This window comes from Pezoporus occidentalis, unplaced genomic scaffold, assembly GCF_034315485.1.
Source record: "Pezoporus occidentalis ecotype Australia unplaced genomic scaffold, CSIRO_AGI_Poc_V1 ctg159, whole genome shotgun sequence".
Classification (NCBI taxonomy): Eukaryota; Metazoa; Chordata; class Aves; order Psittaciformes; family Psittacidae; genus Pezoporus; species Pezoporus occidentalis.
In genome coordinates, this window is record NW_026913415.1 from 1351675 (window position 1) to 1361219 (window position 9545).

Sequence of the window (9545 nt, forward strand, 5' to 3'; positions counted from 1 at the left end):
TCAGCTTTGGGAGGGATTTGGATACCCGGGAACGCACTTGCCATAAGGAGGTACCTGCTCCCTCCTCATGATGATGCCATTAGGTGCCAGCTCCTGATTTATCCCAAACCAACCAAGGGGTTGTTCCATGACGAATTCGTTAGGATTGATTACACTGTGTCCCTGCTGAGCTATCTAACAAGATCGTGCTTCCCGAGCCTCGCTGCTTCGCTTCCTCCTCCTCCTCTTCCCTACCTGTCTCAGAGCACATTGAGTGCAGAGGGATTTGGTTTTGGGGTTGGGATTTTCCCCCTGGGATGCTGGTGAGGAGGAACAAGCAGCAGCTCCATCATGGGAATGTCACCCTGAGCTGGATGCACAGGGGAATGGGTCCCTGGGGAATTGCCCTTCCCTGGGTGATGCTTCAGCTCCTGAGGTTACTTTTCCATGGGCTGCCTCTGGTTCCACCAGGAGGGTGAGAAGGGGCTGACAGGTTGCTCTGGGAAAGCCCTAGGATCCGTCGGGCTCTGCAGCATGGGTATCACCACATTGTGCATTTCAGCATCCATAGCAGCAAAGCGGGAGCTCTCCACTTACAGAAGCGTTATCCCAGGTCTGGAACATTCACACCCCATCTCTTTGCCGGAAGTTTGCTGCTGAAACACAGGCTCCATACCTGAAACCTCATTTCCTTGCTCTGGATTACCTGTTTTACCTGTCACGTAGCTATCCCCCTCTCTCTGCAAAGTTTGCCTTTCTTAACTTGACCAAAGTGATTTCTGCATCCATCTGCTCCATGATGGACCTGCACTGCCCACGACGTGCTGCCCTCCAAACCCCAGCAGCCAGTTCCTGGGTGTTCCAAACCTCTTTCAGCCAGCCCCATTGGATGCTCCGTGTATTTAGCGGAGTATAAATTGCTCTCATTGAAATGAAGGCAGCTTTGATCTTGTAACAGAAACTCCCTGACCCCCAAGGTTGGTTTCTCTTTGTCTCTGGAGGATTAACATTGTTAGTCAATGGGCATGAGCCGCTTTGGGGTTGATGCTATTCTGGGCTGGGTTTAGGTGCCCTGGCATGGGCGGACGTGAGGTGGCTTTGCAGGATAAATGAGAGCGTGTTGATAATCAGCCTTGCACCAGCTGGGAGCTAACCCTGGGAAGTGGTTTAAAGGGGAAAAGCAGTTTGGACTGGAAGAGGCCCTTTCATGGGGTGCTGTTGGTTTTGGGGGTGTGTGATGGGTCCCTTTGGGTCTCCACTGCAGGTAACAGGAGCCACAGCCTCGTGTTTCATTGCATCTGAGACATACCCTTCCCTGCAGTGACAAAACATCCCGGTTCAGGCACATCTTCAGGGCTGCATTGGGTGCTGCCAGGGATGAGTTTGCACCAGTTCACTCCATGATGCCCTTTGCAGACCAATCCATCTGCTTACCAACCATCCCTCTCTTGGCACAGAACCTGGGATGGGCCGCTCTTCCTGTAGGCAGACACTATGATGGGGTTAAACCATCCTTCCCAGCTCCTCCTCATCCTTCATTTTGTTCCCCCATCAATAGCTTCCTTGCTAGAGCAGCCAACTGGCTGCTCCTTCCTTAGTGAGGGGCAGGGCCACCATGGGGGACATCAAATACAGGGATTGTCTCCTCCTTTCCAGGGGAACACCATGTATGTATGGTCAGGCTCAGCCCATCCCTGTGCACCAAAGTGGGTCCCTGGGATGGGATGATAGAATGGGAGGATGAGATGCGATGGAGTGGCTAAAGGTGCTCCGCACCCAGAGAGGAGGTGTGGGTGAAGGGACGGGATGGATGCTACATCCCTTCCCCTCTGAACCCACTCAAGTTGTCCTCATGTCCCATTTTCCTCCCCCTTCTCTTCTCCACAGGGAGGGAAACTGAGGCACAGCTGGGGCAAGTGGCCTCCAGCTTCCCAGGTCCTTTCCCCAAGACCAGTGAGGTCAACTGGAAAGACTGGGAGCTGTTTCAAAGGGGAACAGGATGCACCGGGAGGAGCTGGACCTTTACTTCTGCTTCCCAGGGATGGACAGCTGGAGGAAACACCTCCTCCATAGGGCAAAGATGCAGCAGCTCCAAGGGATGTGGGGAGAAGGATTTGTGGTTACTGGAGAAGAAAAGGGGCAGGAAACCCCCCCAGACTGCTCTGACTGGGGGGGGTTATCTCCCATTTCCCACTTCCTTCTCCACACACACCCGGATCTGGAGCTGCCGCTTCTGTTTCCTCCTCCTCCGCAGAGCACATGAAGAGACTGAGATGGAATTTCCACCTCGCCCCATCCCAAAAGCCAATTTCTCTCTTGTTTTCCCTTTCCCCAGACAGCTCTTGTCACTTTTTCTATTGCTCCTAATGGAGATGTCCATCATGGAGTGTGCAGGCGAAGACATTAACCCAGATATGATGTCAGGCAGGAAGGGATGCATTAATGCCTATTTAAGCCTGTGTACACAGCCGGGCTGGCCGGAGATGATGGGCTGATTTCTCTTGCTCTCTTGACAGGTCATTTTCTCCCCTTCTCTTTAAAACCCATGTGCAGGGATGAGGTTTTGGGGCTGCCCAGGCAGGTTTCAGCCTTGGTTTGGCTGGGAGAGAGGATGAGCATCACTGTGAGATGCAGCCAGACCCATAGCGAGGCCTCTGACCCTTCATCCAGGAGAGATTTCATCCTGCAGCAAGCATTAAGGGGGGAATAAAACCAGCTTTTCCTTACTGGGAATGGCAAAAAGGAACTGAGTTTGGGGTTTTGTGGGTAAAACCAGGGTTAACCCACACCGAGCATCCCTCCAACCTCGAGAGGAACAGAAACCTTTCCTTTAAGAGTAAGTGCTAATGCTGCATTATATAGCATAAAGCAGAGTAATACTCTACCAATTACACTAATGCTGCTTATTTGCTCTTGTTAAAGGGAGTAATTGCTCACCCAGAAGCTATTAAATTAGATAAGAGCAGAACAAACAAAACTATTCATTTTATTCACTATATATTTATACACCTACCACTCCAGAGTGCAAGCAGGCACCGCGCTCTGGGTGTCAGCTATTCCCCTTGTGAGCCAGACAAAGACATTTGTCACGGCTGTGGGTGGTGTTTCCCTTGGAAAGCAGCTCTAGGAAAGACAGGGGATGTGGTGGGGTTTATTTATCCACCCTTCCCTCCGCTCAGCTTCCCACTGGTGGTTTGGAGGTGAGTGGGGAAACTGAGGCACAGGGGAGGATGCTCACGACCCCAGCAGTGAGAAGGTCTGGGGGGGATCCCATTGCAAGCACACAGCATCTTGGCAAGGTTTGGGGATAACCCTCTGATGGAGACAAGTGCCACCACTGTCCCAACCCACCCAAAACACAGGTAGCTGCGGGCAGGAGGGCAGCAATGGGTTAAACCCAAGGGAGGCATTAACACCTGAGAGCAGTCAGAGGGGATAAAGGGTGAGCAGGAGGAGGAGGAAGACCACAGCGAAGAAGAGGTTCATTGCTCCTGGTGTGGGGAGGTGACTGCAGCATCCCTGCTGGTGAGGTTCCCATTGGGGTGAGCTGGGGTTGAGGTGTCTGAGCCCCCTTTCCCAGGGTCTGGAAACAGCTTTGCCCCATCTCTGCCCCACTCAGAGTGTGTGGCCCTGGCTCCTGCTCCCTGTTTGCAGCAGCCCAGCGCTGGGATGAAGCCATGGGGAAGCAGCTGGTCCAGCTCATGGTGAGCATCGCGTCCTCCTCAGGGTCCCATGGGAGGGATGAGGTACAGGGGTCCTCAAACCACCCACTTACGTGGTGTTCCTGCTGAGAGGGAGGTTCTCAGGGTCCTCAAGCTGGTGACTTGCTTTGACTGCTGCACCTATGGAGGGGTGCGGGGGTGCCTGCGGAGCATCGCTGGGGGATCTGGAGCCCCCCGGGCCCCAGCCAGCATCATCCCCCGGAGCAGCACGGTGCAATTCAGCTGCTTTATTTAGGTTATAGACACAGCCTATAAATAACCCACTCCAGAGAAGTCTGCTGCAAACAACATGCTTTAAAAAACATGTTATTATCCACTCTGCCTCCCTAATTAATTCCATCTCCTGCCATCCATGAGCGAAGCCCGCGGGGTACCCAGCATCTGTGCTGGGGTGGGGTGCTGGGACCTCTTGGAAGGGGGCTGAGCCGCCCCCCAAGGGGATGCTGAGCCCTCTGACTGATGCTGCAGTGATGGGTGAGACAGCGGTGGGTGGTTTTCAGGCTGCTGAGGCTGCCATCTGCTGATGCTGGGACAACAGAGCCACCTTGGGTCACCCTCTCTGCGCAGGGAAACCCTTGGTGCTTGCATTAAGACCTAATACCCTATAAGCATTAACTTTCCCATAGGAATAGTGGGTTTGTGTTATTTTAGGGTGTTGCCTGGCGTTCAGCTGGGTCCTGCTGGGGCTGTTTGCTCCCTGGGTGCTGCCACGCTGGAAGCTTCGGTGGTAGGGAATGAAGGGGAGTGGTGGGAACGGTTTGGTTTCACCTGATGGAAATCAGTAAGTGATGTTGTAAAGGCAGAAAACCTCCCCATGGCTCTGCTGGCTGGTAACTGGGGTGCTCCTCCTGCACGGCAGAGCTGCCAGACCCAGTGGTGCAGCACCCATGGGTGCTTGGATGCCTCCAGGTGGGAAGGTGATGGAAAACCTCTCCCCTGGCTTCCTGAAGGAAGCAGATGGATGCTCCTGTGCTCAGAGCACATCTCTCCCTGGGGCTGATGGGTGAGGATCTCCCCTGCCCTGTATCCAGCCCTCTGCAACCACGGCAGCAAGGGGAAGGCTGGAAGGGAAGGAGCCCAGCGATGTCCTTGGTGATGTCCACCCCATCTTCCCTGTCTGGGGTGAGCCTTGTCCCCCAGCAAGGGCTGCCTTGCCCCTGGGGACCGTCACGGTGACCAGGCTCAGGAGAGCAGAGGATGATGCCCTTTGGGAAAAGCTCCACGGGCTTTACTCTCCCCCTGAGGGATGTGATGGATTTTCCCAGCTTAGCAGAGAGCCAGGTTGGGCTGCAAAGCACTAAAGCAATTCAAACAGGCTGGAAACTGGAGGCAGGAGTTTTGGTGAGATAAGGGAGGGAACATTCCTCATGCACAACAGCTGAGATTAGGGCGATGACAACTTCATTCCATTGACAAGAGCGAAGAGAAACCTCTGCTGCTTCCGCACGTGTGCTGGGAGAGGGCAGCCACATGGATTGAAAGGATGCTTCCCCTGGTCACCTTCAATGTCCTCCCCAATGTCTGATCCCACCCCAAAGGCTAATTTGAACCACCAAAACTGACCTAAGAAGCTGCATTTATCCTTTGGGTACCACCCTGCCACTCCAGATGGGATGCTCAGCATGGATTGGGACCAGGAGGCTGGAATGTGGATGAAGCTTCATCTTGCCTGTGGATGTCCCTGTGGGCTGGATGCTGAGGGACAGCATCCGCTGGGGACATCCTTGGGGAGAAGAAACCCCTTGGATTGGCATCCCAGGCTGTGCTTGGCTGTGAAAACCAACCACAGAGGTGAGGTTCCTGAAGGACTCTGCTGACACCTCTGATGAGGGAGATGCAGATGGGGATGCCAATCGGAAGCAAGTTAATTATAAGCCCCATCAAGAACATGGAAGGAGAAGAAAATCACCTTTGATTGCTCAGTGTGGTAGAGGAATGTCAGTGTGGAGAGCAAGGAGCACTGCGAGGGCTCAGAAATGAACCAGGATGCCTTAAAGCAAGTTAGGGGAGCACCACGTTGAAGAAGGACCACCATAAAGCAAGACGGGGAGCATCACGTTTGAAGGACCAGCATCCCCCGCAGACTCTCCCCAGCCACCTATGGGTCAAATGTGGGGTAGGAACCTCCTTGCTCCATCCCAGAGATTTTTCCATGGGATTGCTCTGGAATTTTGTGTTATGTGTGGTGTTGCCCAGTTTGGGGAGGAAGGAGGAGAGGAACCACCTCACTCCAAGCTCAGGTTTTATTACCCCAGATAATATTTTTTTCACCCCTTCTCATAGGATACCAGGCAAATTCCTGGGGGAAAAAAGACTTTTAGGGATGAAATGATCCAACAAATCCCTTTGCTACACACTGCTGTATATATAGCATCACTTCATGCTCTTCTTTCTCCTATTGGGATACTGGGAATACAAAGCTTGGGGGGACTTTGTGTCAGGTTTGCTGGCTGGGATGCCAAATGCCCCTTTCCCTGGCTTGGGAATCACCCCATGCTTAACATCAAGCAGCGGATGCTTGACCAAGGGCTTTTGAAGGCATCACTCATAGGAGCTGACCCCTGTAGCTGTTGGCAGAGAAGTTCAGGGCTTGTTTCCTCCTGGCTGCTGAGTGTTTGATGGAGATGCAGAGAGGGAAGCAATGAAGAGCCTTCCACGGAGGCTGGTGGATAAATGGGGTTGCAAACACATTCCCCTGCTGAAAGCTCTTACAGCTGCGGAGCTGGGATGAGTTGTGTGGAGGAGGAGGATGCTCCCGTGCCTGCCTCCTCCTCCTCCTCCTGCAGAGGCCAAACTGCTGGGTGGGATTTGCTCAGGTCCCAGCATGAGCATGAGCATCCCCCAGCCTCAGTTTCCCACCCAGGGTGAAGGGATGGAGCAGGAGACATCCCAGCTCCACCGCGGTCCATCCCGAAGGACCTGGCACACTCAGAGCATGACTTAGCTTACTCAAAGGGATGTGGCAAAGAGCCGTTTTGATGATTTCCTCTCAATCTTGATTACCCTTTGTGTTTTCCCCCTTTTTCCTTTGTTTTTGGGGTCTGGGGAGAGCAGAGCCATTGGATCCTGGCGAGAGGAGGTGATTCCTCTGCAGCAGTGGTGTAAGACGGTTTCCAGGCAAGGATGGGACCTCCCTGCTCCATCCCAGAGGTTTCCCCATGGAATTGCTCCGGTGAGGCTGTTGCATCTCTAAGTTTGGCTGATTCTGGGGGGGAAACGAATAGCAGGAGACTGGCTTTGCCAGGGAGATGCGGCTCTCCTTGTCCTCTGTCACCAGCTTGATCCCATCTGCTTGTCCCCATAGCACCAGGGTCAAAGAGATGGGGGATGCTGGTTTGCTCCTGGGGCTTGGCTGTCTTTAGGATGCTGAGAACCGGAGAGAAGAGGGGGATTTCTGCCCTAAACTGTTAAAAATTGCTTGTGGGAAGCCTGATGTTCCCTAAACCAACCTGTTTGAAGGCAAGAAAGCAGAGATTTAAGTTGGGTTAAATTCCCCCTTTTCTCCTCACCTGGCTGTCTTGGAAAATGAAGTCAAATCCTGGCAAATCCGTATTAAATCTGAATTCCTGGCAAATCCAAACTCCAAATTCCTGGCAAATTCCAAAATCCAAATTCCTGACAAATCCCCAAATCCAGATTCCTGGCAAATCCAAATTCTTGGCAAATCCATATTTAAAAGGAGGCAGGAAAATGCTGGCGATGAGCTTTTGGGTGCATTGGACATGGATGGAGGCAGAGGAGCTTTTGTGCCACTGTGCCCCACAGTGACCGTGGGTCCCCATTAATTCAGTAAGGTGACACCCAGTTGCTCACATGAGCGGTTATCCCAAATAACAGTACTGGAACTTTACTCTGCAGGTAATTAAGTTACCGAGTAATTCATTTACTTAGGAATGAAGTGAATTCAACGCGTGGGGAAGTACTTCTGCAAAGGGAAGGCGGAATGGGAGGGCTGAGGGGTCAGCTTGAAGTGTGGGAAGGGATGGAGGCACTGGAGCTGTGCCGGGGGCTGCCTGCCCCCGTTCCCCCAGCACTGGGGCTCCTTCTGGGAGGGGGCACCCGCCTCCACCCCCACGTAAACAGGCGAGGGGGTGGAAATGGTTCAGGGGGTGCAGCCCCGCGCCCCCTTCTCGCACCCCACCTCTGAAGGGGTTTCTGTGGGGCTGCGATGGGGAAGCTGCTGCTGTCCCCGCCGCTGTCACCTCGGGAGCGGTGGCACCGCAGCGTGGGCTGCTGGCACCATCTAGTGGGAGTGGGGACCCCCCCCCCACCCCGTACACTCGTGTCACGTTTTGGTGGCCCGGGGTCCCGCTTTTGGCCGCCCCCTTCCTGCATCCCCTTTGGAGATGCTGACCCCCCGTGGGACCCTGCGTGTCCTCGAACCTCCCCATTAAGGGTTATGGTGCTGGCAGCTTGTCCCCTCGGCCACAGCATCCCGGTGGCATCTTGTGGCCACATGGGGAGCAGGATGGGGTGCGGAGCCACACGAGCCCCTCACCCTCTACCCAAATCTATAGGGACCCCCCCATCACCCCTCCTTGTCCCCCGTCAGTGTGGGGTGACCCCATCACTGCATCATGTCCCCCCTTTACATCACCCCAAATCCTGTCTGAGTGCAGGGCTGGGGTGATGCAGGGGGGAGCGACCTGCTGCCAGTCCCCCCGTGTCCCTGTCCCCACTGAGGATGGGCGGCCGTGGGGCGGTGGGGATGTGGGAGGAGGAGGTTAGGCCAGGCTTTCCTTCCTGGCCAGCGCTCTGTGCTGCTATTACATCAACTCTGGTATTTCCAGTCCCTGCGGGGAGAAGGGAGGAGCGCGGGCGGGAGCAAGGGAAAGCAAAGTATTGGGGGATGCAGGGAATTGGGGGGTGTCCCGGGGGGGGGAATCAGGCCCTCTGGTAAGGATTGGTGCTGGGATCCCCCGCGCCCAAGCTGGCGTTGGCCCCTGGCTCCATCCCCAGGTTCGGGGCTGGGAATGGAAGCGGCAGAAGGGGGGGGGGAAAGGGGAAAAGGAAAAATCTACACGTGGAAAACACACGTCCCTACGGCCGGGATTTAAAGCAACAGGGAAGTGCCGGGAGAACAAGGGGTTCAGGGGCAGCGGGGTGGCTGGGTTGGGGTGTCAGCTCCAGCTTCTGAGTGGGGGAAGATGGAGGGAAGGATGGAGGGATGCTTTGTCCCAGCTTCATTTCTGCCCTGTGGATGTGTCCCTCTGGGGTGTGGGGCTGTAGGAAGGTGAGGGGGGGGGGGGGGAGGTGTCATAGCCCCACTGTTGTGTTTGCACGGGCCCTTCATTCCGTGATGCTGAGGAGCGATGGCCCCGGTGTGCTGATGGTTTGCATGGGCTGGATCCAGCTGGCAGCAGGCATGGGGACCCCCTGGATTCACTCCTCATGTCCCCCCTTTCTGTTTAGAATTCCCAGCCCTGAGCTGCCAACCGGTCTCTGGTTTTATTCCTTGTTAAAACTCTCTTGTGCAGGATCCAGCCTCATTTAGGAGACAATATCAAGGGCAAACAAACCCAAACACCAAATTGTCACAAAGAGACAAGTTCTGGGGGAAAACTCCCTTTTTTTTGGCAGTTTCCCCTTTGAAACCTATTGAAAGCTTTTGTGAGGGAATGAAGGTGCTCACCCAGGCCCTCACCCTGGTATCAGGCCTTTGCGTGGGACAGTCACCAGCGCGAATTGGGTCCCTTTAGGGGGAAATGGGGTCCTTGCAAGCGGTCAGGACTGCGTCGCGTTGGCCCATCAGGGCTTTCCACAAGCCCGACCCCTATTTCGAGCCCGTTGTGTAAGACCGAAACCAGCCGAATTCGACCCAAATCCTGAAGGTGTGCGCCGTGC